We start from the raw sequence: 15,042 nt of genomic DNA on the forward strand, positions 1-15,042 counted from the left end.
TTTGAGAAGTCGCGCTCCCTAATTAAGCACTCAGCTGTGGCCCTCCCAGCCACTGTCGGGGCCGGTGATTGTTGCCAAAGGGCGTCCTTCCTGGGCCAGTAAAACAAGACATGCACCCCACCGCCCGGCTGCTGTAAGAAGCTTGCTTTTCCTCTCCCAGATTTATACATGAATTCACAAGCTCTGCAGCCAGGGTCCCGTCCACCTGTGCCCCTGGCCGACTTCACCCTCTGTGATGATGTGAGACCAATTTAGGGCTTCCCTAAGGTTATCATCCAGCGTTCTCTACATAGCCCTCATTCACCTGTCTTTTCAATACCTATTCCTTAATTTCTCCTCTTGCCCCATAGTTGAGATTTTTTTGTCCTCAAAATACTTTACTACTAGAAGTTAGGGAGGGGAGGACCTTAAAGACGGTGTGATGTCTCCCATCTTCCAGAGGAGGCAAGTGAGGCTGTAAGAGGTTAATTTGTGTTCTTTTTCCTAGATTCACTGAGCTAGCTGTGTGTCTGTAGGCCAGTCATCAATCCTCTCTGATCCTCAGCTTCCTGCAGGACTGTTGGGAAATTTATTAAAACCTACATGAAAGCACACAGTGGGCACCACATGTTTATTTCCTTCCTCACCCAAGCCAGGGATAGAGACAGAGAGAGAATCCAGGTTGCTGGGCTCCTGGAACAGTGCTTTCTCTGTTGTACGCCAAACCATCATTTCCTATTTCTCTCCAGCCTCACCGCCACCTCCTACTCGTTTCCAGGTTTTGTTCCTATTCGTTTACCTCCTTACCTCTCTTAGCAGCAAACACAAGGCCTGTGGGGCCCCTGGGAAACCCTGGGCGGTTTCCCAGGGGCTTATGTTTAACTAGACCCTCAGACAACTCACGAAGAAACTCTGTCTCTACTCTCTATTTCTAGGACCAGGTCAGGGGGCTTTGAGATCTGCTGAGAGTCGCAACTGAACCAGGAAAGAAGGGAGAATTTGGAGTCAAGCTTGGTTTGGACACCTGGAGACACTCCCAGCCCATAGTTCTGTTCAACCCAAAATATACTCATTAAATGGTGTCTGCAGCACAGTGGGAAATGCAGCGTCTGTCTTCATGGACTGAAATGTCTGGCAGGGAGTACAAGACAAATACTGATAAAAACATTACATGACAAAGAAGAATAAGATGAATTTTGTAGGAAAGGCACAGACCCCTCTTTAGACATTCAGAGGGCCGACAGATTCATTCTTTTTTATCAAATATTTGTTGATTACTCCCTATTGTGTGCTAGACACCATGAAAGGCACTCAGGAGAGGGTACACATGCAAAAATTATAATAAAATCTAATAATTACAATGCCAGAGACCCACAGAAGGAGCAGGGTAGAGGTCCATGAAGGAAAAAACCATTGAAGATGGGCTTTGAAGAATGGGCAGGATTTCTAGATGTGGAGATAATGTAAATTCCAGCCAGAGGTATTATAGTTTGCAAAAGTCAGTGTTAGAAGAGGATAGAAAGTAGGTGAGGTGCAGTGTAAAACCCTTCTAGCAAGAGCAGTGTCAAGGACAGGGAGCAGAAGTAAGAAGGGAGTCTGGGAAGGTAGTCTGGGGCCATACCGGGAGAGCCTTGATTGCTTCACCCAAAAGATTTCTTGCTAGATCTAATATTGCCAGATTTATGGTTAGCAGATAAAGATACAGGATGCTCAATTAGATTTGAATTGCCAATAAATAAATAGTAATTTTTTGTGTATATATCCCATGCAATATTTGGGACATATTTACACTAAAAAAAATGCTGTTGTCCAAAATTCAGACTCAGCCTATGTTTTATCTGGCAACTTTAATTAGTCCCTTCTTTGGAGAATGCTCATGGATCCTCATGACTGATCCAGGCCTGGAGTAGTCCTTCCCCTTCCTCCAGTTTGTATTCCCAAATAGATCCCACTGGCATATGGCTCCTAAGAACACAGGGATGGGGTCACTCCGGCCAGCCTGCACCTTTTGGCATGGGTGCTTTGGCCAGAGGGCTGAATCCTCTCTGGGCTCTATGTGCTCAGTGGTAAAGGAATCTGGCCCATACCCAGCTTCTCTGAGATGTAGTTAAGATATTTAGATAAAATTTCTGCAGGAAATGATGCTGTAGCAGTCTAAGTTAGTGGTGTTAATACCATGCAAGAAAGCTGATGCTTGGGAGAAACACAATCTTCTGGAGTGCAGTTTAAACAGAAGAACAGAAGCCAAGGGTCCCAATAACCAGAACAGTGTGCCTGTGCTGAGACACCAAGCTGATATCAGCTATTTAGATGAACTGTGGGAAGGAAGGAAAGTCAGAATTGGGATTCCTATCCTAACAAGGTTCTTACTTTATATGCAGAAACCCAAAACATGGTGACGAGTGTGACAGGAAGGAAAGCAGAGAAGAAATAACATTTGCTGTGTGCCCAATATGCCTCAGATTCTGTGCCAAACACTTTACACAGTTATCTCATGTAACTCTCTCAGCAGCCATACAAGGTCAATACTATTATTTCCAATTTACAGCTGGGAAACCAAGGCCCAGAGAGGTGATGGTCTCTGGTAAATGGTCAAGCAGGGATTCAAGCCCAGGACACTCTGCCCAAGGCCCCTTTTCTTTCCACCACACTCTGATGCCTTGTAGTCCACACTAATGTACACATCACAGCTGCATTTTAAGTCGAGGAGTTCTTCCTAACAGTCTAAAGCGCCATGCCCCATTCCCTCCCTTTACCTGCATTTGCTCCCCTTCCTCTCTGTACCTCAGTCCCCCATTACCTGGGTTTGGAGGGTAAAAGTTGGAAAGGGTCTCAGGCTCTCCAGATCAAAGCAGATGTTCTCATTTCCACCCCTTCCTAGGCCATCAGCAGTGGACTCCCTGTGGTGTTGGCTGCCTCCAGAGCCCAGAGGCCTCCTGGGACTGCTTCCGTCAGGCTGGAGGAACTAAGCCTTAACAAAGGTTATTATTCATTACCCAAAGTGCACCCTGGTTAATGCAGTCACCCTGAACAACGTCCTTTGCTGTGACTGCTCAAAGGATCCCATCTGCCGTAAGCAAGCACCACCATTTCCAGGGTTTCCATATGAACCAGAAGCCAAATTTCCCTGTATTACAGAGAAAGGGAGGCTTAGAAGCAATAGGCAACCTGCAACCATCACATAAAGGCCCAGCACCCTCCCTTGCATCCTTACTCTGGTGTCCACAGCACACTCCAGGCCTGTCTTTTAGCGCAGGAGTCTGGCTTCCGGATGCTCCAGCCTCTCATGGCCCCCCAGCCCTAGTGTGTCTGGGCAAGACCTCTAATCTCCCATTCAGCTGCAGCAGGCAGCAGCTCTTGCTCTGGGCACCAGCCTTGAGCAGCCGACAGCTTTAAAGGGCCTTCCAGAGGGAGGGAAGAGGGAAGAAGATGGGAACTTCAGGGGGAAAACTGTGAGGCCTCAGAGAAGGACCCAGGGAGAACCAGAGGGGAGAATGTGCCCCTAAGATTGTCACAGAGCTGATTTGCTGTGAAGCCTGATACAGAACTCAGGATTCCTGACTCCAGGCCTGGTGACTTGAACCCCTGGCATTTCTCACTCAAAGCAGGTACCTTGACCTACTTCTCAAAAGCCGCAGGGAAATAACAGCCTATAAAAACAATACCCAAGTATAGGAGCCTGTGGGTATCCAAGGGCCAAAGACTGCAACTCCACAACACAGAATACAGCTCATGAGTGGGTCAGTAGGACATGCTCTTGGTGAGGTTCCTGGAGCTGCTGTGGGCAGCAGGAGGGACACAGGGGGATAGAGCTGCCCACTTCCATAAGATCAGGCCTGGAAGTCTTGGGTGGAGAAGGCTGCTGCAGACAGATTTTACCTTCTCTAAACTATATTTTACCAGACAGTGCAAGTTTGAGATATCGATTATTGACATGTGGAGGTTTTAAAGTACTAAGCAGATTCTCCCATCCACGCCACTACCTTCAGTTTACACTGTGGTCACCCTCCAGAGCAGAGGCAGCCTCCCTGCATGAACTGCTCCCTAGGGTCCCTGGAGAAGAGGCTCCTTTCCCACATTCAAGCCCAAATCCATGTTCCCCCACATGCTTCTAGTAAAAAGCTTGGGCATTACCACACCTTTTGCCCCGACTCTTCCATCCCTCCACTCTCTCCTTGCTCCCAGCTGTCAGAAGCCCCTGTTTCCACCCATTACCTCCCATCTCTAGGTTGTGTGGTGCTTGCCCCCAATGGGAGGCCCAAGCGCACCCACATGCTGAAGGACTTGAAGGCCCAAGGAGTCAATTTCATCTGTTGATAGGCAATACTTAGAAAATAAAACATGGGAAGTGAATAGCTGGTCAGACAGGTGACCTTGAGAGGTCAGATCTGGCTTTCTAGGTCATCACTAAGGAGACTGGCCTTGCACCAAAGTCAGAAGGAACAGGTTTGCCCAAAGGCTGGCCAACCTGGTCAAAGAATGGTTTAAATGGAATTGGAGGAGAGGGAGAAAAACACTTTGAGAAAAATCACAAACCTGGCTTCCAGGGAAGAATTCAGAGAAGACATGTGAGATGCTAAACTCTAAGACCTGAGAAGTGGCATTGGTGGAGGAAAAGCCTTAGGACTTCATGGGTAACAGATGTTAACTCTTCATTACCCTGGCCTGCCTGAGCCAAACCCCAGCTCCCCAGGTGGCCTTATGTTGACTCTGGACTCTGAAATCACTCTGCCTTCTCCCTCAAAGGCCGCCAACTGTTAAACTCACCTGCTTATCTGTGGCAGCCCTGCAGTTAGGAATCCCTGGCTATGCCCATCTCCCCATCTCTGGACTCTTCTTGGCTACAGGACTCCTCTTTGAGAGTCAGCCCCACTTGTCAGTCTCTAAATCTGTGGCCCAGTTTTTACTTTTCTGGCTCAGTGATGGCAGCTCACTTCAGTCTCACAACATGATGCTCTGCAATTCTCAGGTGAAAATAATGGAGAGGCTAAGACATCTATACACCAACATGCACAAAACAAAGAAAGTCAATTTGATTTTGAACCCATTAGAATCTTATGCCTTATTAGATTAGGACTTGCTCATGTTCTAATTTATGGAACATGCATTTATCAAGAGAGCCTACTATGTGTAGAAGAATGTTGGGGGGAAGAGAGAACTGAGAAGAATCCACTCCAAAACTGCTAGATCTAATATCTGAATTCAGCAAAGTTGCAGGATACAAAATTAATACACAGAAATCTGTGGCATTCCTGTACACTAACAATAAACTAGCAGAGAGAAAAATCAGGAAAACAATTCCATTCACAATTGCAACAAAAAGAATAAAATACCTAGGAATAAACCTAACCAAGGAGGTGAAAGACCAGTACTCTGAAAACTACAAGAAACTCATGACAGAAATTAAAGAAGGTACCAATAAATGGAAACACATCCTGTGCTCATGGATAGGGAGAATTAATATTGTCAAAATGGCCATCCTGCCTAAAGCAATCTACAGATTCGATGCAATCCCTATCAAAATACCAACAGCATTCTTCAAAGAACTAGAGCAAATAGTTCTAAAGTTCATAGAACCACAAAAGACCCTGAATATCCAAAGCAATCCTAAGAAGGAAGAATAAAGCTGGGGGGATTATGTTCCCCAACTTTAAGCTCTACTACAAAGCCACAGTAATCAAGACAATTTGGTACTGGCACAAGAGACCCGTAGACCAATGGAACAGACTAGAGAGGCCAGATATAAACCCTAGCATATATGGTCAATTAATATATGATAAAGGAGACATGGACATACAATGGGGAAATGACAGCCTCTTCAACAGCTGGTGTTGGCAAAACTGGACAGTTACATGCAAGAGAATGAAACTGAATTATTGTTTAACCCCATACACAAAAGTAAACTTAAAATAGATTAAAGACTTGAATGTAAGTCATGAAACCATAAAACTCTTAAAGACAACATAGGCAAACATCTCCTGAATATAAGCATGAGCAACTTCTTCCTGAACGCATCTCCTCAAGAAAGGCAAACAAAAGCAAAAATGAACTCATGGGACTACATCAAACTAAACAGTTTCTGTATGGCAAAAGACATCATCAACAGAACAAAAAGACATCCTACAGTATGGGAGAATATATTTGTAAATGATATATACAACAAGGGGTTAACATCCAAAATATATAAAGAACTTACACGCCTCAACGCCCAAAAAGCAAATAAACCAATTAACAAATGGGCGGAGGATATGAACAGACAGTTCTCCAAAGAAGAAATTCAGATGGCCAACAGACATATGAAAAGATGCTCCACATCACTAATCATCAGGGAAATGCAAATTAAAACCACAATGAGATATCACCTCACACTAGTTAGGATGGCCAACATCAAAAAGACAAGGAGCAACAAATGCTGGCGAGAATGTGGAGAAAGGGGAACCCTCCTACACTGCAGGTGGGAATGTAAGCTAGTTCAACCATTGTGGAAAGAAATATGGAGGTTCCTCAAAAAACTAAAAATAGAAATACCATTTGACCCAGGAATCCCAGTCTTAGGAATTTACCCAAAGAATATAACTTCTCAGATTCAAAAAGACATATGGACCCCAATGTTTATTGCAGCACTTTTTACAGTAGCCTAGATATGGAAGCAACCTAAGTGTCCATCAGTAGATGAATGGATAAAGAAGAAGTGGTATATATATACAACAGAATACTATTCAGCCATAAGAAAGAAACAAATCCTACCATTTGCAACAAATGGATGGAGCTGGAGGACATTATGCTCAGTGAAATAAGCCAGGTGGAGAAAGACAAGTACCAAATGATTTCTCTTATCTGTGGAGTAGAACAATGAAGCAAAACTGAAGGAACAAAATGGCAGCAGACTCAGAAACTCCAGGAATGAACTAGTGGTTACTAAAGGGGAGGGCTGTGGAAGGACGGGTAGGGAGGGAGGGAGAAGGGGATTGAGGGGTATTATGTTTAGTACACATGGTGTGGGGGATCACGGGGAGAACAGTGTAGCACAGAGAAGGCACACAGTGGATCTGTGGCCTCTTACTACACTGATGGACAGTGACTGCACTGGGGTATGGGTGGGGACTTGATGAAATGGGTAAATGTAGTAACCACATTGTTTTTTCTGTGAAACCTTCATAAGAATGTATATCAATCATACCTTCATAAAAAATTTGAAAAAAAGAGAGAACTGAGAACTGAGAACATCTTTGCCATCCAGAAGACTCAAATCTAGTAGAAAAGGTAAGTCAAGCCAGAAAAATGACGTTTTTTATAGGAGTCCTAGGACTTGGACTCTGAAAACAAAGTCTTGCTTAAAGGAATTAAAGACACAAATAAATGGAAAGACAAATCTGTGTACATGTCTTTGATTGGAAGACTTAATATTGTTAAGATGTCCATATTGTCGAAAATGATCTTCAAATTCAATGTAGTCCCTATCAAAATTCCAGTGGCATTTTTCTAAGAAATGGAAAAAACAATCTTAAAATTCATATGGAATCACAAAATAGTCAAATCAATCTTGAGAAAGAACAAAGGCATCACCCTTCCTGGTTTCAAACTATATTACAAAGCGATAGTAATCAAACCAGTGTGGTACTGGCATAAAGGCAGACATATACACCAATGAAATAAAAGGGAGAGCCCAGAAATAAAATGGAGAACCCAGAAATAAACCCTTGCATATATGGTAAAATGATTTTTAACAAGGTGCCAAGACCATTCAATAAGAAAAGGTTTGTCTCTTCAAGAAATGGTGCTGGGAAAAATGGATAACCACACACAAAGAAATGAAGTTAGACACTTATTTTATACCATACACAAAAAGTAACTCAAAATGGATTAAAGACTTAAACATAATACCTGAAGCTGTAAAACTTCTCAAAGAAAACATAGTGAAAATCTCCTTGACATTGGTCTTGGCAGTTATTTTTTGGATAACACTAGTGGCATAGGCAACAAAAGCAACAATAAACAGATGGGATACGCCAAACTGAAAAGCTTCTGTACAACATAGAAAACAACAAAATGAAAAGACAACCTATGGAATGGGAGAAAATACTTACAAAACATATATGTGATAAGGGGTTAATACCTACAATATATAGGGAACTCATACACCTCAATAGCAAGAAAACAACCTGACTTAAAAATGGGCAAAGGATCTGATAGACATTTTGCCAAAGGACACATACAAATGGCCAACAGGTATATGAAAAAGTACTCAGCATCACTAATCATCAGCAAAACACAAATCAAAACCTCAATAAGGTATCATTTTACATCAGTTAGGGTGTCTATTATAAAAAAGACAACAGATAACAAGTGTTGATGAGAATGTAGAGAAAAGGGAACTCTTGTACACCGTAGGTGGGAATGTAGATTGGTACAGCCAATACAGAAAACAACATGGAAGTTACTAAAAAAATTAAAGTAGAACTACCATGTCACCCAGCAACCCCCTCTTCTGGGTACATAAATCCAAAGGAAATGAAATCAGTATCTTAAGGAGATATCTGCACTTCCATGTTCATCACAGCATTATTCACAATAGCTATGATATGGAAGTGACCCAAGTATCCACCCCTGGGTGAATGGGTAAAGAAGATGTTGTGTAGATAGATGGATAGATATTATTTTGTGGCTCAGTATCTGATCTCTGCTGGAGAATGTTCCATGTATGCTTGAGAAGATTGGATCTTGGATAGTTAAAACATCCACATATACCCTTCTTCCCAACTTTCGACCATAAAAATATTCCTACTTAATGCAACAATTCCTCCTACAATTAAAAATATACTTACATACTTCTCAAGAGGAGAAAACCCTAAGCCTGTCAGTTACTGAATTCAACTTCAAGTGTAGAATCTCAGAGTGATATCCATTGTTCCTGTTTCCTCATGATCTTTTCTCAATATCTACATCCTATAGGTTAAATTACAAATTTAACTATTACAAACATATCCTATATAAAACAGTAAATAAGAGAGGGCGAGGAAATTGAGGGAATTTATTTAAAATAGACAAATAAAAGTATTTAGTATACAAAGGAAGAAAGCATAAGTAAAAATGGGCTTGGTAGGGGAAATTTCTCTGTAGCTGGTTTGATGTACAGCCCCCATCCCTGCCACTGTGGCCTCTTTGTTTGGTTCCACTGAGCAAGCATTGGAGTAGCTTGGGAAGGAAGGTTATCTACAGAGTAGGTGATCTGTTCACCTGATTAATTGGGTGCATTACTTTAAGTTACTTCACATACTTCTTCCCTATATGGCTTGCCCCAAAGTGACAACATTATTTCTGAACACAAGGTCATTACAAATACTTCTTCCCTCAAATTTTCTTGTTCTAATTCCCTGATCACACAGCCAAAACACCAGACATTGCCCATGACTCATTGTAAATTCTTACATCAAGTTATCTCTGCTTTTGGACAGTGAAATATGCTGTGTGAAGTTCTGCCTGCAGCTGTTTTTTAGAACTAATCTGAGTGGTGTTGTAACTAGATCTGGCTGATAAGGTAACCCCATATGAGACCATGGAGTTGAGGAAAGGGTAGCAGTACATCAGGAGTTCTCAAATAGCTTACTGTGCTATCAGGACCTGCTTGGACCTTTTCTCATATACACTGCTTTCTAGTGCACTGTTAACACACCCAGCTTTATGGCATTATGGCTCAGATGATGCCAAGTTCATGATGGACAGCTCAAGACAGCTTTGTCACCAGGTGCTCCATGGTTGACATTCAGGGATTTTTCAGTAGCAGGCCAAGAAGTATCTCTTACAAAGTCAACAGTTGCTTGTTCAAGAGGTCATGGATTGATGCAAAACTATAAAGGTCTCCATAGTGATTCTCGTAATCAACCTTGCCACAAGTCCCATTCAGCAACTCAATCTGCCATTGGTAACTCAAGCACCGATTGAATCCACTGGGTCACTGAAACCACATATGCTGCAACCTGGAGGATATCTTCTTTCTTTGACCCTACTTAAAACTTGAAAGTCTTTTAAGTAATTTGGTAAATAGTTTGGGGAAGCACAAGATACGGTATGTGTTACCTGGCTACAACTGGTTCTTCATTTTTGTATGGGCTATCCTGGCGTGATGCAGACCACTGAACCTCTAGAAACTTGACTAGAAGTAACAGACCTCTGTACTTTGTTAGTATTTCCCTCCCTACCTCCTTCTTGCATGTGTTTTTACTAAGATACCTACAGTACCTGATACTTCTAGGTTTCCGGTTCCCACCATGGTGAATGTCACCAGTATGGTACTCTAGCATGCTGTCTGGTGAGATAAGAAGACAAGCAGTGTCCCATGCATTTGAGTTGTAATGGAGAGACAGACAGATGGCAAAATGCTGAGGAAAATGGTGTGTTGCTCCACCATTTCTTTTCCAAGTGAAAGCAACTTTTTTCTCTGGCATTTTCTAATTACTGGGATAAAGAGATGAATCCCAGATTAGATCATGAGAGACCAATGGCAGTCTTCTAGATACCAAAGGCCATATTGGTTTGATCCACTAGGAGATCCCATCTCAACCCCATCTAGAACAGCAGATATAATTGCAGACATCACCTAGTTATGCTTGTAATAATCCAAGGGTACTGAATACCCACATTATTTTCCAGGATCCAGACATCTTCTTCATAGTGTAACTAAATCGTTAATGGAAACACGATAACTCTGCACCTCACACCTAACAAGACTGTTAGGGAAACAACTGTATTAATGATTTCTTTGAGGATGTAGTATTACTTTTGACTGTTTCTTTCTTTTTTTCAGTTTGTTAGGAGGGGTTACAGGTACTTCCCACATAGCCCTGTTTACATAACAGGCCTTATTCCACAGGTGAGGAATCCATTTCTGTGATTATGCCAATCTCTGAGAATGTCTAGTTCAACTCTACACTCAAGAACTCAGGACAGCTGAAATGCCCCGTCATTTCAATGGTATATCATAGGCATTCATGATCTACTTAGAACAGCACCACAGCACTACCCAAGATCTCCTTCATGTGCATTTTCTGGGCCACACTGGGGATATAGAAAGAGGGCAGAATAAATACCCTCCAATATTTCTATCTTCCAATGTCTTTGAATTCCTTCCCCAACATTATACCATGTTGTATCTCAGCTTCATATAGCATTATGCTCTATTGTGATTAGGTTTTAGGCAACCAACCAGGAAAATATTTAGAAATACTTCTAAACTACTCAAACCAATATGTTAAGTTCAAATTTCCAGAAAATACATCCATGTTGGTAAGTTCAGCCCAAATATAAATTTTTTCCTCCTTAGAAAATCCACTCCCATGTGTTTCTTCTATATTCATGTAAATTATAAAATCTTGCTATGTGTATGTGTGCGTGTGCGCACCCTGTCTACAAGATGTGCTAATCATTAACTTCCAGGTTATACTTTATAATTGGCCCCTGGGGCATGCTGGTACTTCACTCTGGTTGTATGTTTGTAGATAATGAGGGGAAAAGGGAGTAGAGCATAAGGATAATTGGCTTCCTTTCACAATGTAACTCCCTTAGATACGTCTTCATGTAAAGCAATAATAGCTTCATTAGACATGGGAGCATATTCTGTTTTGGCAGATGATGAAAGCTCAAGGAGGTTTAGGGGTAAAGGGTTCCCTGCATTCTTCAGATATCCAAATATATTCCCATTCCAGTTTTTGAGGTACAACACTTTCCTGATCAATGCCTGGACTTTCATATAAGAGACATAGTGAGGCTATGAATTCAGCTGACTTTGTAATCAGGAAACTCACAGAGTTTAATTTCAGTTTTCTCTGGCTTGTGGCTGTAAGAGATGAGTTTCTTTTTCACACAGTAATAGAATATGTGTCAGTTTGTATTATGGTCTAAGAATTTAAGGATTTGAGCTTGTCATTTAGTTTTGCTTAAGCAAACTAGATCCAACAAAGTTACACACCCTGCGGTCCTTTAATTCTCTTTGATTTTCCTGTACTTTGGCAGGAGAAAATAGTTACTTCCAATGAGCAGTGATCAGAGGCATTAGTCAAATTTCAATTTTTTCAATCGTATGTCACGGACATATCACTATATACGAACAGGATGTTGACTGCTCTTGGTCCTAAGTAACCAGGCAGCAGATTCCCTCTGCCACCCATTAACCCAAGGTTCTGTTGCTTGCAACGATTTCCCGCTCTAATTTCTCCATAGTAGTCAAGGTTCTTAGTCCAGATAACAAGAATTAATTCTAGATAACTTAAGCAGAAAAGAAATCTGAATGGCATAGGATCGCAGAGTCAGTGGGAAGCTCAAGATCAAAATCCTGCCAGGGACCAAGAGAGATTGCACCATCAAATGCCATCGAGATCACACCACTAGAATAAGGCCGCCAGCACTGACACCACCACCACCAGTTACTTCTGCTGTCACCCTTGGTGTACCTGACAAAGGATGCCCACTCCCTCACATCTGTACTCTCAATTCGTCACTACTAAAATGAAGAACTCCCACCTTCTATATCTTCACATTACTCCCTCATTATTCAAAATCCTATATGGTAGCATTTGATTTACCGAGCTTAGATCATACACTAATAACCTTGGTAGAGAACAAGGAGAGCTGCTCCCTTTGGTTCACACTGTGGAAGGTGGAGCCCTGTCTCCCACATATTTTGGATTTGCTCCAGATGAGAACAGTGTTTGGCTATTAATTAGGTGGTCCCATTCCACTCCCCCGAGAAAAAGTCTAGAAACTGAAAGGATTTAGAACAAGCATTGCAAAAAGAGAATTAAAGCCTAAGGTAGGTGAAGTAATGTGTTTTAAGTTAATTATTTTAATAGAGTAAATCCTCCATTTCTAAACAAATTTCTACCTAAGATGCTGAGAAGTCTTGGAAAAAGGATTGCAAAGTAACTATCAATAAACTTTAAAAATTCATGAGAAACTAGAGAGGAATAGAAATTGAGTTGACCTTGTATGAAGGAAAATAGTGAGTTCTTCTCATTACAACTTGGTGTTGAATACTGACAATTAATAGAATTACCTGGTTGAACAAGATGGCTTGTTGTGAACACCTAGAAAATAATTAAGCAAACACTTGGAGCTAGTATAGATTTATGAAGGACAAGTCATAGTGGCCACCTTTATTTCCTTTTTGAATCAATTAATAGATTTGTAGGCCATTGATAGCACAAGGATGTTATAGATATCGTATCTTTAAAAAGTCACAGAAAACAATGAATCTTTTAGTCTAAAAAATAGTCTAAAAAAATGGTAACTATAGAAAAGGTAGATAGAATTTTCTAGAGAAATGAACCCCAACTATTATGTGTTTCTGTCACACTAAAAAACAGTAAGATCATATTAAAGAAAGAAGAAAGATAAAAATCTACAAGATAAAGAGATTAAGAGAGGAGATAACAGGATGACAGCAAATTTTTGGAAGATAAAAACAAATGGATGAGTGGTAACTGACTTGGCAGAACAATGAACGCTGAAATCAAGTACCTGTAGAGAAAGATGTCAATAAAAGCAAGACCATTTGTGTAGTAGGACTTCAGGAAGGTTGAGGAATCAAAGGCACTAAAAAATGCAGATGGAAGGAGGAGAGCTGAAAACAGGAGGATTGGATACAAGCTATGTACATTTACACTTCTGATAATCATTTTAATGGTTTGTTTTGAAATATAAACTCCCAGCCAAAGGTAGTCAGACATTTAAGAAAAGCATTGAACATGAGAGAACAAAACCCGAAACAAACAGTAAAAACGGTTTGTAGGAAACAGAGATAATGCAGGGAGCAGAAGAGAACTTTACATTTAATGTCACCAGAGAGGGAAGAGGAATTACATCTATAAAAGGTGACTTTTATTTTATACTGCATTTGCAGAGCTTTACCAGTTTATTGGGTAGGGCAAGAGGTAACCACATGGATAGACCTCCCATGCCCAAGGGCATTCTTTTGCTGTTTTCTAAATTGTGATATTAAATATGGTTTAAAAGATTTGCAAGGGCTCTAGAGTTAAAGTTTTTGATTATAAGCAACAGGAACTAACATTGGATAACTTAAGCAAAAATGCAGTTCATTAGAATTCAGACATCCAAATATATTCCCATTCCAGTTTTGGGGAAATAGTTCACCAAATCAAAGGCATAGCTGAAAAATCAGAAAAGGCAGGAGCTGGGACAGCATTGGGCTCCTGGCAGGAGGATTTAATAGCCAGTTGGATAGGGTCATGACTGTTGTGATGCATCAGTTCCAAATTTTTCTTGGTCGGTAAAGTGCTAGAAGAGACAGCCCAGTGGCCCCAGGCAGTGTCAGGTGTACATGTACACCCTCTGGCTAGGAAATCAAAAGTTACTTTATTAGACAGCTTAACTAAAAGTACCCCCATGGGAAAGGGAAATTTCCCCTCCAAGAATGTCAGATGATATTATCCGAGGAGGGAATAAAAACAAGGGAGCAAAACCCTCCAAATTTCAACAATACCTATGGTAAAAAACAAGTTTGGAAACAATGAATCTGCAGAATTCTTTTTTTTTTAACGACAAAGAATACTCCATTGAGAATATGTACAAAAATGTATTCAAGGGCATTATGCTCAGTGAAATAAGCCAGGTAGAGAAAGACAAGTACCAAATGATTTCACTCATATGTGGAGTATAAGAACAAAGAAAAACTGAAGGAACAAAATGGCAGCAGAATCACAGAACCCAAGAATGGACTAACAGTTACCAAAGGGAAAGGGATTGGGGAGGATGGGTGGGAAGGGAGGGATAGGAACAGAGAAAAAGAAAGGGGGCATTACGATTAGCATGTATAATATGGTGGGGGGGGCGGGGTAAGGGGAGGGCTGTACAACACAGAGAAGACAAGCAGTGATTCTACAGCATCTTACTACGCTGATGGACAGTGACTATAATGGGGATTGTGGGGGGGATTTGGTGAAAGGGGGTAGCCTAGTAAACATAATTTTCTGCATGTAATTGTAGATTAATGATAACAAAATAAAAAAATAAAATAAAATAAAATAATAAAATAAATGTATTCAATCAATT

Source organism: Manis javanica, chromosome 1 (genome assembly GCF_040802235.1).
Source record: "Manis javanica isolate MJ-LG chromosome 1, MJ_LKY, whole genome shotgun sequence".
Taxonomy (NCBI): domain Eukaryota; kingdom Metazoa; phylum Chordata; class Mammalia; order Pholidota; family Manidae; genus Manis; species Manis javanica.